Raw genomic sequence first — 16,034 nt, 5'->3', positions numbered from 1 at the left:
ATGAGCTCTCCCTATAGGGGCAGAAACAGGGGTTTACTAAAACAAACCACCAGAGGACACATCAACATGACTGGAACAAGCACATAGAGCTTTTTGCTCAGGTGTTCCCCTCCCCTACTTTCTCCAAAACATTTTTAGTGTGATCAGCAAGGAACAGATCTTTTTATCTTTATTACTGCCATCTCTAATTTGGTTGATCCTATTGGTTCTTTCAGTTGCAGAAAATAAATATTTCACAAGGTTCTCTTTACCACTGTAGAGAGAACCTACAGTGTTCTCTGCTTATACCCTTCCAGAAAGATTTAATAGAAGAGAAGGAAAATGCACGTGGACCTGCCTACACAGAGATCCTGTACATGCACTAATTGTCTTTGTTCATATTGCCATAGCAGGATAGAAGAAAAAAAGAGGTTTTTTTCCTTTCATGTCTGTAAGTTAAATCAGCGAAGTCACGTGTGTCTGTGGTGTCTTAGGAAGAGGAGCAAGGGAGGCGAAGGAAAAAAACACTACTTTGAAATGTTTGAGAATTAAATTAACAAAACTGGTTCAGTGACAACTAATAAAGCTCTTGAATGAAAAAATATCCATCAAGAGTTCACTACAGTTACTAGTCATCACCATATTGAAATTTCCAGGGCGTTAGAAGTGCAAACAATGAAAGGCAGTTGTAGGTGCCCCCCAGCACATTCCCTCACACATATTTCCCTAATGTTTCTTTATTGACATTAAAAGTAAACCTCTTTCAAAACGAATGCAAACCATTGAGCTGAAGGACAGCTCAATGTCATTCCTAACTTCCACGCTGTATCATCTACAATGGGTGTGTTGTGCATGAGGATCTCCAAGGGTGGTTGGACAGCTCCCTTCCCCTCCTCAGCAACTCTGCTCCTGGCTTTTCAACAGGTCCTAGGGTGGTCAAAAGCTCTTTATCTCCAAGGCCTTTACTTTCTAATGGAACAGAATCAATTGGGTTGGAACAGACCCTTAAGATCATCAGAGTCCAACCAGATTCAGATCATGGATGAAGACATTGAACAGAATGGGCCTGGGGAACACCAGCAGTGCCTGGGCACCAGCTGGACCCAACCCCACTTCCCACCCTCTGTTCCTGACTATCACCATGATATTTTCTGAAAAATCCTCTTTGCCCAGGATTTTCTCCTGGGAAGCTGAGAGGCCTCATATCGTAAAATAATAAATCAGCCTTCTGAGAACATGGAAATTCTGAGAACATGAGAAATTCTCATCTCTCACCTCGTCCTGAGGACCCTCACAACACCACACCTGACCATCCAGCCACTTTTTCACCAGCGAGCTGTCCACCCATCCCAGCCATGAGCAGCCAGGAGAGCTTTGTGGGAGACAGTGTCAAAGCTTTACCCAAGTCCAGGTAAGCAACATCCAGAGCCTTTCTCTCATCCTCTCAATAGGATGTCTTGCCATGGAATGGGATCAGACCAGATTTTTAGATCCCTGGGTTGGCTGGGACTGTTCCCCTGGTTGTTCTGTGTGTGTTCTGTGGTGGTACTCAGCCGGATCTGCCCCATCATGTGGTGTTCTGGACTCTCTCCTGAGCTGGGCCACACGACCTGGGCACTTTTTTAACACTAGAGACAAACTTTTTTAACACTAGAGCAACAGAAACTGAGAAGCGTCTCGTCTACAGCAGGCTCAGTTTTGTATTTGAACAGGCTCTGAACTAAGTGTAACACAACTGATCCACCCTTCCCTGGGGGTAGGGAGTTAAATACTTCCTTTTGCCAAGTTTGCCATGTAAATCAGAGTGGGTTCCATCACCTTGGGAATGCATTCGGTGTCCTTGAATTCTGACATTCTGTGCTCTGCAGTAAATGCAGCAGAGTGTTTTTAGTGGAAGGAGAGACTGGGCACTGTTTCCTGAGGACTGGAGGGACCCAAACAAGTTTGAAGTCATGCTCAAACAAAAAAAAAAAAAAAAAAAAAAAAAAAAAATTTTAAAAAATGTGAAAAAGGACAGTAAAAAGATTTTTTAAAAAAGGAAAATAATAAGGGCAAAGGAGAATAATGAGGAAAGGTATAAAGGGTGAGAACAGGGCAAAATGGAAAAGGGGAAGAGAAAATGGGGGGAGGGGGGAAGCAAGAAAGAGAAAAGGAAGAAAAGTAGAAGAAGTGGAATGGAGTGGGAGACGAGGGAAAAGGGAGGAGAAGAAAAGGCAGAGGAAGTGAATATTCAAGTAGAATTCCAGTCAAGACAGTGTAGATCTGTACAGTTTTGGGTCTCACCTATTTTAATGTTTATGTTTATCTATTTGGGGACCCTGACTGCTCTTTTGTGTAGTATACTCTCATCCTTTCAAAATGAGTAAACACACTCAGTCCCTGCATTGCCTGGGAGCCCAAGTGAAACATAAAGTCCTCATCAGTCACCAAGGGATTCTTCCTGCTGCAAATACAAGATAAAATTTTGACAGCAGAGATCCTACTGTATAACCTTCCAGAGAATTTAGAATCTTTCTGACTAGCCCAGCACAACTTATTGCAAGGGAGGAAATCTACCTGGACTTTTATTATATATTTATGTATGCTAAATCTCAGGAATTCTACCTTAAGATTATTTTTGAGCCTTAGGTGTGGCATGAGCCCCATTCTGACTTCCAGCACAAACAGGAATTCCTTTCTCAGTCCTGGCAATTCCATTCACTGCTATTCAAATATATATTGTTTATAAAATGGTTTCCTTCATAATTTGTCTTCATATACACAAGCAAATACAGAGACATTTATAGATTTAGCAAATGCCAAGCGTTAAAGGAAATACTCATTGATTAATTCTTTAGTGTGGCCACAAAGAAGAGTTTCAAGAGCATTCCAGTAGATGATGCAAAGATTAAGACTTGGGAAGACAAAAACATAATTCAGAAGAGGTGTGGCAAAAAAAGGAATTAATACAACAATTCTCCCAGACTTCCATGTAGATGGGCCATGGCCAGAGGCCCCCCATTTCCACCTCCTCCTTCTCTTCCTCCTCAAAAATCCCCAAACCACAAAACCTATTCTGAAATAAAAAAATACCTCAACAGAAACCAAGACTCAGCACGTGTTCATTAGCATGGCTTAACAAGGCTATAACGTGCTGCTTTTCTTTTCTTGTTAATAAAGGTTGATAGCTTTTATTTAAATTGTGTAAATGTTAGAAGATATTATAATTGACATTTCAAGAGGATTCTTCAAAAATTGACCATAAAAGACCTGAGATGAGGAGAAGGAGGCAGGGAAGTGAGAACTGTACAACTGAGTCCAGGATTTACTTTCTCCAACTCCTTCTAATTTTCTTTTTTTCAAACTGTGGGGAGCAATGATCACAGCAAAAATAAAGAAAAGTAGCAACTGGAATGTACTTGTGTGATGAAATGGTCATGGCACCATTCGCTGGAATCCTATAATTCCACATGGTATTGAGGAGGTGTAAAATAATAGTGCAGACCTGGCATAATTATGACAATTGCTACTTCAGTCAAGTATTAATTCTGAGGCTTCTCATGAGGCTTTTTTCTTTGGGTTTTTTTTTTTAGCAGTGAGTAATGTTCCAGACCATACAACTCCTCTGTCTCCATCACCTCTTTAAATCAAAACTGCTGTTAGGACACAGTTTATATTTAGAAATAATAATGCATATAGTCACAGGAATCCATGAATGAACATGGGCAGGCAGAGTTTTCCCTACAATCATGCTTGCCTGGGCAAAGTACCTTAATGCAATAGAGCTACGTGAAATTCTTGTGCTACGTGTTGCTTGAAAGTCTTTTATTTTTTTTCAGCATAGGAAAGATGGCATGTGTAGATAGTTATTTTTCTAGCTACCCTCATTAAGACACCAAAAGTTAGCTGGAAATGGTTTCCCTCCCCTTCCTCACCATCTGTTATCTAAGTATTTCGCCCAAACCCCGGGAGACTGAGGGGTAGTGCTGGAAAATTCCCCTCTGCTTGAAGGTGTAGATTTCACTCTCTTCCAAATACAATTTTAAAAATAGAGAATTTTAAAAAATCAGCTTCACCCTGTACATCTGGATTGAGGATCTTGGCAGAAACTGTACTGGGATGCAGAGTTGTAGTAGCCTGTTATTGTATTCACAGCAGCTGGAATTGCAGACCCTAATTTGGAGTTACAATGGAATGCTGTAAAGGCAAATGCTTATTTGGGTTTGGTTAAAGCCCTTCAGCTTTCACAACATCGGTCCCCACCCACACAGGGCCAGTTTCACCTTACAAAAGTGAGGGTAAGCCCTGTTACCTGTATCCTTGTGTCAGGAGACATTTGCAGGACCTACATTTCCAGACTCTGCTCTGGCAATCATCCAGAATCCAAAATCACCCTTCTAGATGAATTCCTGTATTCCTGAATTCCCTTCAAGGCTTAACTCCAGCAAGCTGCTTGTCATTTCTCAGACAATTCCCCTTCCAGCCAGCCCTGATCCTTGGCATCCCTGCTCCTCTGTGGTCCTTGGAGCATCCCACAGCCCCAGCACTCACTCAGTGTTCAGCATGAGCAGAGAGCTCAGTCCTGCAGCATGGGGACCCTGTTTAATATGGCACAGCAAACCCTTCTGATCTCACCAGCACTTTCTTAACAAGGGGCCCTTCAGCACTTAAAAAAAAAAAAATTAAAAAAAAAATCCCACCAAACATTAAAAGCAAACAAACAAACAACTTCCTTGAAGTTTTAATAGCTCACTTAGTGGTGGTGACAGATGTCGGATTGACAGCGGTCCATGAGACAGCTTTCAGTGGTGCATGCACAGGTCCTGCTGGGGCACTGACAGTCCTTTCTGCCTCCTGTGCCACCCCCAGACCTCCCCTCATGAATGCAACACGGTGCTGAAGGCATCACCTGGAGGGACCACCTTGAAGGACAGTGTAATCCCCATGCCAAATTAATGCTTGGGTTCCTGGCTGACACTGCCAAGAGAGGTGCCAGTCCTGATGGTCTTTTTAATGTAGATACCTGCCACCCACTGAGAGCCAGACTGAGAGACCATCAATTCATAAATTTATTCTATTTATTTTATGACATCACATTCAATTAAACTCCTATTCCAAAACCTCGGGTTGTAGCTGAAAATACCTCTAGGCAATACCTTCACATTTAAATTAAAAAAATATCTCACTTCATCTGGCTTCTTCTGTTCCTCCTTCCCCCTCATTGTGGCTCGGAAATGACATACAACAGATGAAGGACTATGGAAACAAACTAAAAATCACCATTTTAGACATTATCCCAGCAGGTGTGCATGTTTTTCTTGGAACTTATGAGAAGCAGTAAATATTGCAAGCTCACCTCTGCCCATCTTGCTGCAAACAGTGGCCAGCTTATAAACACCATCCCATTGCCACTGGTGGCAGGGGACATGGCCATCAGAACGCACTGTGGGAAACTCTAAAAAGGTAACACCTTCTAGTATTGCCTCCCATTGATACCTTAAATTTTTCATTAAAGTTTTGGGTTTTTTAAAAAAATTTTCTCTGTTTGAATTAGCCAGCAGCAGTGAAAAATCTCATGGAAAAGTAATGGTTTGGGGCCCTTTCAATTCAGATGCGAATCACTTGGCCTAAATAAGCAGCCTGTCACTGCTGAATTTCATTACTCATTTCCTGTCATTAAATTAATTGAGATTAATAAATAGAAACTGAAAGACAGTTGGCCAAATTCAGCCCTCCAGTGAAACTCATCCCCAGACAAAGCTGTGAAGGGAGCCCAGTCATCCACTGTATGTGCTGTGGGGCGTTTCTTGCACCTTTTAGAGATGCTCAAGCAGAGTGGGATTGCTTAATTCCATTTGTCCCAAGTAGGCATCCCAGTCGGACAGAAAGCACTGCTGGACACCAGACAGGTTTTGATATAAATGGGAAGAGAATCCAGCCCCACAGCAGAAGAGAGACTGATTAATGACATTTCAATGAGACCCTAATGCACCAGAGAGGAGAAAAACATCCACAAAGAGAAGCCCCAAGCAGCCTGCGCAGCCTTTGGGGCTGTTTTCTCTGCCAGGGGATGCAGTTCCCCACACCTCATTAGTGCCCATCCCTCTGAGGTGCTGAGCTGAAGCTGTCCCACACACTCTGTGAGATGAGAGCCATTTGCTTCAGCAAAGGGAGTGAGTGAGAAAAGCTGAAAGAGGAATCAAAATCGAGCTGCAGTTGCCACTTTGCCCCAAATCTGGTCCTGTAGTGCCTGGGCATGGTGAGACAGACGAGCCTGTTGTTGTAGTGGGAGCTGGCAGCAGCCCCTGGATGGAAGTTGCTCAATGCTTTCCATCCTAAGATTCTTTCAATCCATTTTTGAACAACGTTAACACCTCCATTGTTTGCCTTCAAAATCTGGCACCAGTGGGGATTGCCCCAGGGCCAGTGTCATGCCTTTCACTGGTACTGTTAATAAATTCAAATTTGGACAAATAACAGAGGTGTTGAAAATCATCATTTTTTTTTTCTCTGTATTTTCCAGAACCCAGAGTTATTTTGGCAAGTAGCAAACACCCCCAGAGATTTGCTGTGTCTGCCTCCGTGCTGCATCCTGAGCATCTCCATGCATGGCAATGCCTTGGGCTGGTAGAGGCAAAATCCCTCTGCCAGTCCACCAAGGGGACTTGGTGTAAGAGTTACAGGATTACAACAGGGTCATGGAATGGTGGCAGGAAACAAGGAAGGAAGAACAAGTCACTGGGATGAGGTGTCTGCAGGGTGGGAGCTGTTGACAAAGAAAAGAGAGCTGAATGAAAGGAAGAGGGAGGGTTACAGGCAGATATGTAATAAAGACAACACTTAAAAATTAAGAACTAGAACTCACTGTGCATCTCCCTCAAATGTCCAGCTCACATTTGTTACTGAACTGGATGACCTCTTTCTCTCTCATGGCACTCAGTTTGAAATTGCTTGCATTGTTAGGCCTGCAGGAATTGTTATCAATGGGGAATGATAAATGACTGTTTACAGTAGAGCTTTTTTTTTTGTGACATCTATTAATGAAATGCTTGTAACTAATGAGAAATTGCATGCATACAGCTAATGAGAGAAGGCTGCGGTTTTAGTTTCCATTGTAAGCCTTCCAAAGGTGGAGAACCAACAAATTCACAATTGCCTTCTGCAAGCTGAAGTATTGCAGACCTCAGTGGCAGGAAAACATTACTATTTTGTCACAGGAACCCTGTGTCCATCTGAAAAATGAGGCAGCTCCTGCTCCCCCTGAAGGTGTGACAATCTGAACTAAATACACCAAATTAATCTGGACCTAATACACAAAATGTTAGAGAAAAAAATGGTGGAGAAGATGAAGGGAAAACCAGCACACCTCCTAAGATCAGGCACGTGGTCATAGTTCCCTTCATTTATTTCTGTGCTTGCAGTAGACCCTCAGAGCAGGAACAGAGAGTGATGGGAAGCAAGTGAGCAGCGCAAGGTTAACAGAAATCAGTGAACTGAGATTCTGAGAAATCAGCGAATCCCCTGTTGCTGCTTGAAGGTGGAAGCAACAGCAAACCCTCAAGGAATCAGGATGCAGGGGACAGGAAAACACAATTCCCATGGTTTATGTGTCATCTCAAGACCCATTTGTGTAAAAATGTCAAACTCAGCACCCTGGAGCAGCAGATATTCAAAGGCCATCTTGAGAGAACTTCTGAACTTCCATGATCCATCTAACTAAAGGGAAGACTTCTGCAAAGAATGGTCTAGAAATTAAAAATTCACATTCTGGCTGAGACTATTAGGATTACCTCTGGGATTATTGTTTACTGACTTTCCAGCAATGCCTGTAGATTAATTATTTCAAGACAATGTTCCAAACTTTTTTCCCAAGAAGCCCTGTTCATGTAGCCTTCCTTAACTACTCTTTTGATCCATATATACCAAAAAAAGTCCACACAAAGATTTGAGGAGGTAGAGGAAAGCTCTTTTGGTACCTAAAATTCCACAGTTCCCGTAGGCAAAAATAATGTTCGTGTCCCACTCAAACTTCTCTCAAGGTACCGCATTTAATTTTGCTGCAGCTTTTGAATGGTGTTATTTTCATTAAATATTATGGAATACTGATGTGCACTGTTGAAATGCATTTTCATACCCTCCTGTGTTAACAATTAATAAAGTTACAGTATCTGGGGATAATTTAGAGACATCAAAGCTAATAAAAGTCATTCCCTGGGCTTTAAAGCAAACTCATGTTAAGATCTTCAAGTTATGTTTTAAGTCTGTATGGTATTTGGGAAGGTCTCTGAAGGAAGATGCTCCATAAGGAAGAAAAACCATTGTGAGGTGTAGGTGTTCATACAGGATAAATTATTCTTCAAGAATAGAATATATAATGTAATTCTTGTAGAATTTTGTACAACAAAATTTTTAAAAACCTGCACACAATTTGTTAAAACACCATTAATCACAGTTTCACAGTCTAACAAGACAGTAATTTTTAAAATTTTTAATTAATAGTTTCCTATTTTCCATTTAGCACAGCGGGAGAACTTAATCAGTAATGACACGGAAATAATGCTCAAATAAATATATTTACCTTTAAGGAAAGGGCTTGTTCATGTCTGCACTAAAAGGAGAATGATTAATACTTCAGCTATTGTTTGAATACCTAAAGGGCATCAACTCCTATTTTCCCATTGAAGCTAGCACTGACTCAGCGTGTGGTTGCATGAGGTGTTTCTTTTCGGATGTGTCAACTGAGAAGGAGCCTGATGCAACTGCAGCCCGGCTCTGAAGTCAGAGCTAATGGAAAGAGGCACGTAGTCAGGGCCTGATGGTGCTGAGAAAAATATGGCAAAAATAGATTTATTTTTCTGTCAGCCTGCTTCGCCATTAAACGCCAGTTTGGTTGTAAGGTTTTTATTATTTAATCCTGCATTACAGTCACACCTGTTAGTGTTCTCACTCACTCACCAGTGCTGTGCACTGCTAGGTGTGTGGCACCCTGGGAGAAAGCAGGAAAACCTCACAATGGATGCTTTCTAGGTGCAGACGTGCAGTTTACACAAGCACAGTTTGGCATTTCGGATCGTAAAAGTTCATTTCAAGTGGCTTGACTGGGAGAAAGGACTTTCAGCTCCCTCCAGTACACATTGGTTGCTGTGGTGAATGTTTCTTTACCACAAGATGCAGTCCCAGACATGAGGTTTCATAACCCTTTACCAACCCTTTCTCACTAACCAGATCAGTCCTGGGCCCTCTCCTTCTCTGCACATTTTTAATCTTTAATTTTCTGTTGCTTAAAACTTTCCCAAACTAATGCACTTCAGGAAGAAACATCCTGTGCCCACTTTCTACCTCTAGAGAATTTCCTCCCTAGCTGGGTTTCTATCTCAGCAAATCTCATTTATGTATATCTGCACTCTGAACTCATACAGCTCCCATCCATTCCAAGGAAAGTCTTGCACTCACACAGCTAAAAATCACAATCCAAGCTGCACCTTTTGCATGTGGACACCTGGAAAAGCTCCTGAGTCTCCTGCCAATGTGACTAATGGCATCAAATAATAAAATTGCAGTTATAGCTGCAGATTTCAAAGGGCATCACATGGAGGTGGTGTAACACATATCCACCCTGAGGAGACAGAAGCTGGGAATAAAATTCATAACATGAATTGAGCAATATGTGAAATTCTGTCAGATTCTCAGAAGTGGAGTGAGCACAAACACCATACCTTGATTGTTTACCTGCATGAGGGCCTTCCTAGACTGAAGAGTTCCCTGTTACATCCCAGAGTTACTATTGTTTGCAAATAGATAGATTTACATCCATATCTATATCTATATCATCTATATCTATCTATATCTACATCTATATCTATATCTATATCTATATCTATATCTATATCTATATCTATATCTATATCTATATCTATATCTATATCTATCTATATCTATATCTATATAATGTGTGTAACAAGTATAAGCATATACAAATCTCCATGTTTACTACACACATACAAAATACAGAATAAACATATTTTTTATATTACACTTAAAGCCCAGCCCATCTAGACCCACATCTATATGACAAATGACATTTTCTTTTCCTATGTAACAGTCCCATAAATGCAGAGGATTTAGGACTGAGCACCCTGAAGCAGAGGATTCCATTCCATGCCCAGATCTCCCTGTGATAAGTGGGCTTCTCAAGAAAGCTGAGCTTTCTCCCAGCAAGAGACAGATTAAAATGCTGAACATGGCTTTTTTTTTTCCTACAGCCAGACCACAAAACCCTTTCTCAAGGAAGAATGACCTCATATTTTATTAACCCCAGCATAAAGCCAGTGAGCTCACACACAAACACACACACACATATATATACATATATATATATATATGTGTGTGTGTGTGTGCAGGCACATACCCAAGGAAAAACTGAAAGACAGACTTTTAAAAACAGAACTTCCAAGGAAACATTAGTAAACACAGGTTCTGGAATCTAAGTTCCCTATAAAGGTAATGCCTGACAATGGTCCTTCTAGAGCTTTGAAAAACACATGAGGAATTTGCAGGCATAATTTATACTTTTCCATTTCCTTTGCTTGCTCCTCTTTGGATCTAACAGGCAAATAAGTAAAACAATACATATTTTTCTTCTTATTGGATTGCTTAGAGGGGAAAAGCAATTTGAGATTTTCTTTATAAATATTCCCAAAGGACAGAATACACAGAAACCCTGTGGGACCAGAAGCACTAAAGCTGCACACAAACCCTGCAGAAGAGCAGTGAGTAGCTGGACATTGCCACAGAAATGAAATCCTACAAAAATGTGAGAAAAAGCAAAATGAGTTCTGCATATTCTTTCAAGGTGTGTTTGCACCCCTCAGAATAATTTCCTAATTCTGATTGTCCTTTGATAATTATGACACAGCAGAAGTGGAAAAGATGCAGGGCATAACTCTGCTGAGAAAAACAACTTAAATAAAGAAAAGCTTGCACAGGAAGATAAAGGAAAAGGACTACAACTTCCCTGCTGGAAAAAACAGATGACAGAAGAGAAATATAATTCTGAATGGCAAGGAGAAGACGAGCAGAAAACTACTGTTCCCTTTTTCTCATGACATAAAACATGAGAGAGAATTCTGTTCCCTCCATATAAAACAAAAGGAAGCACTTTTTCGCACTACATAATAATTAAACTGTGAAAGTCAACCACAGGATGTTGTGGAGGCCAGCACTTTAACCAAGTCCAGAAAATGTTTGAGTAGAAGTCAGGAAAAATAAGTTTTTATTGGTGGTGCAATGCATCTACCAGTCCCTCTCTAAATCAACAATTATTGAGAGACAGGAGAATTTAATTGGGAAGGTGACTCACTTTATATTAATGTCTGTGTCTGCTGTTGGGTCCTGCCACAGGAAATCCAAAGGTATAGCTACACCTTGGTGCTGCACCTTGATTCTGATTTTACAGGATGATTAACAGGCTCTTTGAAGACTTTAAATGTCAAGGTGTGTGTAGGTGTAGGTCCTATGAAATAATGCACGTACACAGAGAACTGCCACATTTGCCTTTAATTTTCATGAAAATGTAATACCCTCAAATCAGTGCAGAGATGAAGGGAGCATACATGTTAACATGAAACTAGCAAAATGCATATGAGACAGGGTCATTTTCCCCCTCAGTGTCTACCCAGTCTCACAGTTGGCTTGCTTTCGGCCCATGCTCCTGTTTTAGTGTGTGACTGCTCATTTTAAAGGGAGTTCTTGTAGGCATATGCTCAGTGTGGTTTCTAGCATTGATTTCATAACCAGAACATCATCAATAAGTTGGGGTGTTTATGAAATTGAGGAATATATAGTGAAGTCTGACACAGGGGCTGTGTGATTTCAATGTTCATTGATGAAGCTAACACTGTCTGAGGCCAGGCAAGCATCAGAAGTTTTCCGTGTAGTCCTGCAATGCCTTTCAATCCTTAGGCAGATTCCAATCCTTTTAATGTTTTAGTCCCTCCTGTGCTTTGTTGTGAAGCAGAACAGCTCATCTATCCTTACCTTGAGCCCGTGGGTCTCCTCTCCTGGGATGGTTGCACTCCCAGTGTGTTTTGTATTCCGCTGGGTTCCAGTGCACAGCTCTGCCTTCCAGCACAACTTCTGTTCCTCTTCTCCCACTTCCTCCAAAGTATGGATTTTGTAGCATCTGTGGAAACCCATGTCTACTTCATGTATCCTTGTTGCTCGTTAGGTATCAAGGTTAAGAAACCAAATTCCTGTAATCCTACACAGGATGTTAGCTCAGCTCTGGTGAGATGAAAAGCCAGCCAGGGCACAGCTGAAAGGGCCAATGTCCCAAACTCATGGTTCATTCCCAACAAATCCTACTGCTGTTTTCATAGGATTCCCATAGATTTTCAAGGATCAACATTATTTCTGGAGTGCAGGCTACCTAAGCAAAGATTCTATAAGAAAACTGGGAGTAATAAGTGGCAATTTTTAAATTGGGTTCCTTTGAATTTCTGGAAGCGGACCTTGTTTATGATCCTCTCATTTGCATTGTTCCTTGAAATGTTGGGAAGTTTTCTGCCAGCCTGTAATCCATGGTAGCTGCTCGTATTTAAAACCTGTCACACTCCTGACATGTTGGGAAGTGTCTCAGCCCAGTATAATATTTGGCTTTCAAATTTTTATTTTGCAACAAGAGGACCAACAGTCTCGATCGGCAAGAGCAACTTTGGTTATTAGAGTTTGGACACGAACTTGGCTTGCTAATGCCAGAGAAATACAAGAGCCTTCTTTCATGCTCTTAATGAAATCATTAATTATGTCAGCAGCTCAAACGATACATCTCCAAACACTTTACATTACTTTGCAAAAGGGTAGTCACATAGAAATTGTAGGGGGAAAAAAACTTCTAAATTCATAAATTCTAATAATAAATAGATTTCTGGTTCCAGGCATTTTTACAGTCATTTTCTCTGATCCTCCCTCCTATTCTGTCATACTGTGTCTGAGGAGTCTGTTATTGCTTGTGGGGGGAAAAAAAATGAAACTGAACAATATATCCATATACTGTTGCCTTGTTGCAACCTAAATGAACTTCCTGAGGCTGAAAATTTGGCATGCATCTGATTAGCAAAGAAACCATCTCAATGGACTTCTTTCTTTATTGCTCAGAATTTGCTGTACCTTACTGTGACCCTTGCTATATTTCCTATCATTACTAAATAGCTGTTTTGATTAAACAATCAACTTGTTGACAATGTTATAAATAACAATTAAATTATTTATCTTTCAGGACTTAAGTAGACACAGCTTCATGCTTTAAAACAGCCTCCATTACAGAAATGAGCTTTTATAGATGATAAATAAAACCAGATTCCAACTGCTAAAGTCAAAAAGAGTCTTGGGGAAAACTGTTTCCAGTCACAGAGCTACAATAATGCTGCCTGTAGTACACTTGGGGAGACAGAGAACTTTTGGAGTAAAGCACAGACTGACATTCAGATTGGTTTTGTTAATTTTACACATTAAATATATAATTTAATTTTTTATTCTAATAAGGCCAGCTCCCCTGTTACTGATTGTTTCAGTAAGTAACCATTCATTCTCTTTCTCACACCATCAAAGCTTATCTGTTCTGTGGTGGTATAAGTAGAATAAAAAACACAGTAGGATGGAAAAGATAGCAAAATTAAAAATATAATATAAGTTCATCAAATTCTTATTTTCTTTATGACCAAGCGCTGTGTTCACGACTCGTCAGAAGATCATGAAATCTACAGTGAAATTTCTGTGAAAGAGGCTGGGATAAAAGCCCCAGAATTCCTTCACACAGAAGTGATTTCATGGAACTTTGTACATGGAAATTTTGGCACTTAAAGGTGTGATTACATTACCTATAATGTGCTTCCAACAAGGCCCTGGAAACAATGAGAGAAATTCAGAAAAACTTCATCTATACGTCCCATGCCAATATTATTGGGGAACCTTCCAGTACTGAGGGTGGATTATGCAATCACCTTTAACTGGGATTTGAGAGAATGGTTTCAGGTCAGTGAACTGGCTGATGTGGTTTGATTCTTCTGAGAAACTTGAAAGACTTGGTACCTTGTGTGAATTATTTCAACAGGCAATGTAAAACTTGAGATGATTCTAAAATAGCTCTGATAACAGAGGGGTGTGATTGAACTGTACACAAAAATTAAAAAGTCAGCTTGGAAAAGCTTGGGAATCAGGGTATAAACCAACTGTAGGAGGTAAACTTATTACAAAAAAGAGACATCCACAAAGGGCAGTGATAGACTTGAGAGATTAAAAAAATAAAAGCAGAGAAAATACAAACTTTTTATACTAAGGTTAAAGTTCAGGAACAGGAAGACTCAAAAATGTTGAGTTGTAACCCAGCTGTAGTTGATTGAGATTCATGTAAGAGTTACAGTTCCAACAGAATGACTTTATACCTGTGAACTTTGCACTTGGCAAAATATTTCTGTCCTGCACCAATGGGATGAAATAAGAGAGAAAAAGTCACAGCACTTTTTTAAACATGCTGTAGTTCTTCCTGTCTTTAGGTAACCCACACTTGACAACATTCCTGTTTCTTTCCCCTTGCAAAGGAGGTTGTGTGGGTTTTGCAACACCAAAGGAAACAAAACAAAACAAAACAAGTCCTAGAATTCTTCTCACTAATACAGTTCACAGCTGTCTCTGGTTTGACTTCTAGCCTCATCTTTTGGCTAATGCAGCTCTCAGATAAGTTTCCAGCCCCTTTCTCTTGGCTAAATCCCAAATCTGCTCCTCCATCCACATGCTCATAAATGCCTCATTTCTTCTGTTCACAACGCCCTGTTTAAATTCCACTTTGCACTGGGCACTGAGTTTCATTACATTCCTATACCTGACCATTTAGAACCATATCCAGATGTTCTTTCCTCCTTTCCCACTTTCCTTTCCTTGAGCTTTTCTTTTCATTGTGCTGTCATAACCCTTCCTTTGGGATTGTTGTGTGTTTGCATTACTATAAAAATAAAACTTCACTGTGGACTGAGACCCACAGTACAGGCACAGAACCTTTATTCACTCTCAAACTGCCTTTAAAATGATGATACAGGAAACTCCCTCTGTCCAGTTCCATCCTTCATTCCATCTCTCACTTGTATGGTCTGGAACTTCAGCTTAACATGGTTAAAATACCAGCAGAGCTACAAATCCACACGCTATTTTTATTCTTTCTCCCTGTTGATAAAATGTTGATTGCATGTTGATCAAACATGCAACCTCTTGGGTGATGGTTCTAGACTTTCATTTTGGTGGTGGGGAAAGGGGATTTGAGGCATTTTTTTCTTTCAACTCTTGTTCTATGCTCAAACATTTTCCTTTTTTTAACATCTTCAGAAGATGTCTTGAACACCAAAGCACTCACCAGGATGCTTCATCCCTAAATCTTAACCCTCATCCACTGCAAATTATTTATCAACTGGTCTGTTAAAGGAATTGTCCAAATCATCTTTTTTCCTAGTTATTTTGGTCCTGTAATTTATATAATTCACAGCCTTCTGCTTTCTCCTCCTTATTTTCTAAAAGGTCAAACAAACAAATAAACAACCCCCAATAAACAACAAACAAACCCAAATAAAAAAAAAAAAAAAACAACCTTTTATCCCTCCTTTCATGTCCTTTTACAGCTGAACTTGGCCTTACCTGGCTGTTCAGTTCTTTCTATATTCATGTGTTCACACCAATAGCACTTCCCTCTTTCCCTGTCTGGTCATCCACATCAATCCTTGTATCCCTTATACCATTAAACCATTTCCTTGCACACTTTTAAATTTCACCTGAAGCTTTACCTGCCTTGATTTACAGACAGCAGGCTGGACTACTACAAAGCTAGCTGAAATGGATTTGGGATTATTGTTATCCCTTTTGCTTGTTTTGTTCCCCTGTTGCAACTTGTTCTTAAAGTGGGTTGTTAAGCAGAAGATATTTTTGTAAACCAGGAGTTCCCACAGCACCAAGTGCAGCAGTCCTGTGGCTCACAGGCAGTCTGGAGATATTTTATATTGTGCAAAACTCTCTAGGATATACAGGGGATCTCG

Source organism: Zonotrichia leucophrys, chromosome 1A (genome assembly GCF_028769735.1).
Source record: "Zonotrichia leucophrys gambelii isolate GWCS_2022_RI chromosome 1A, RI_Zleu_2.0, whole genome shotgun sequence".
Lineage (NCBI taxonomy): Eukaryota > Metazoa > Chordata > Aves > Passeriformes > Passerellidae > Zonotrichia > Zonotrichia leucophrys.
Note: the sequence above shows the minus strand (reverse complement) of the source record.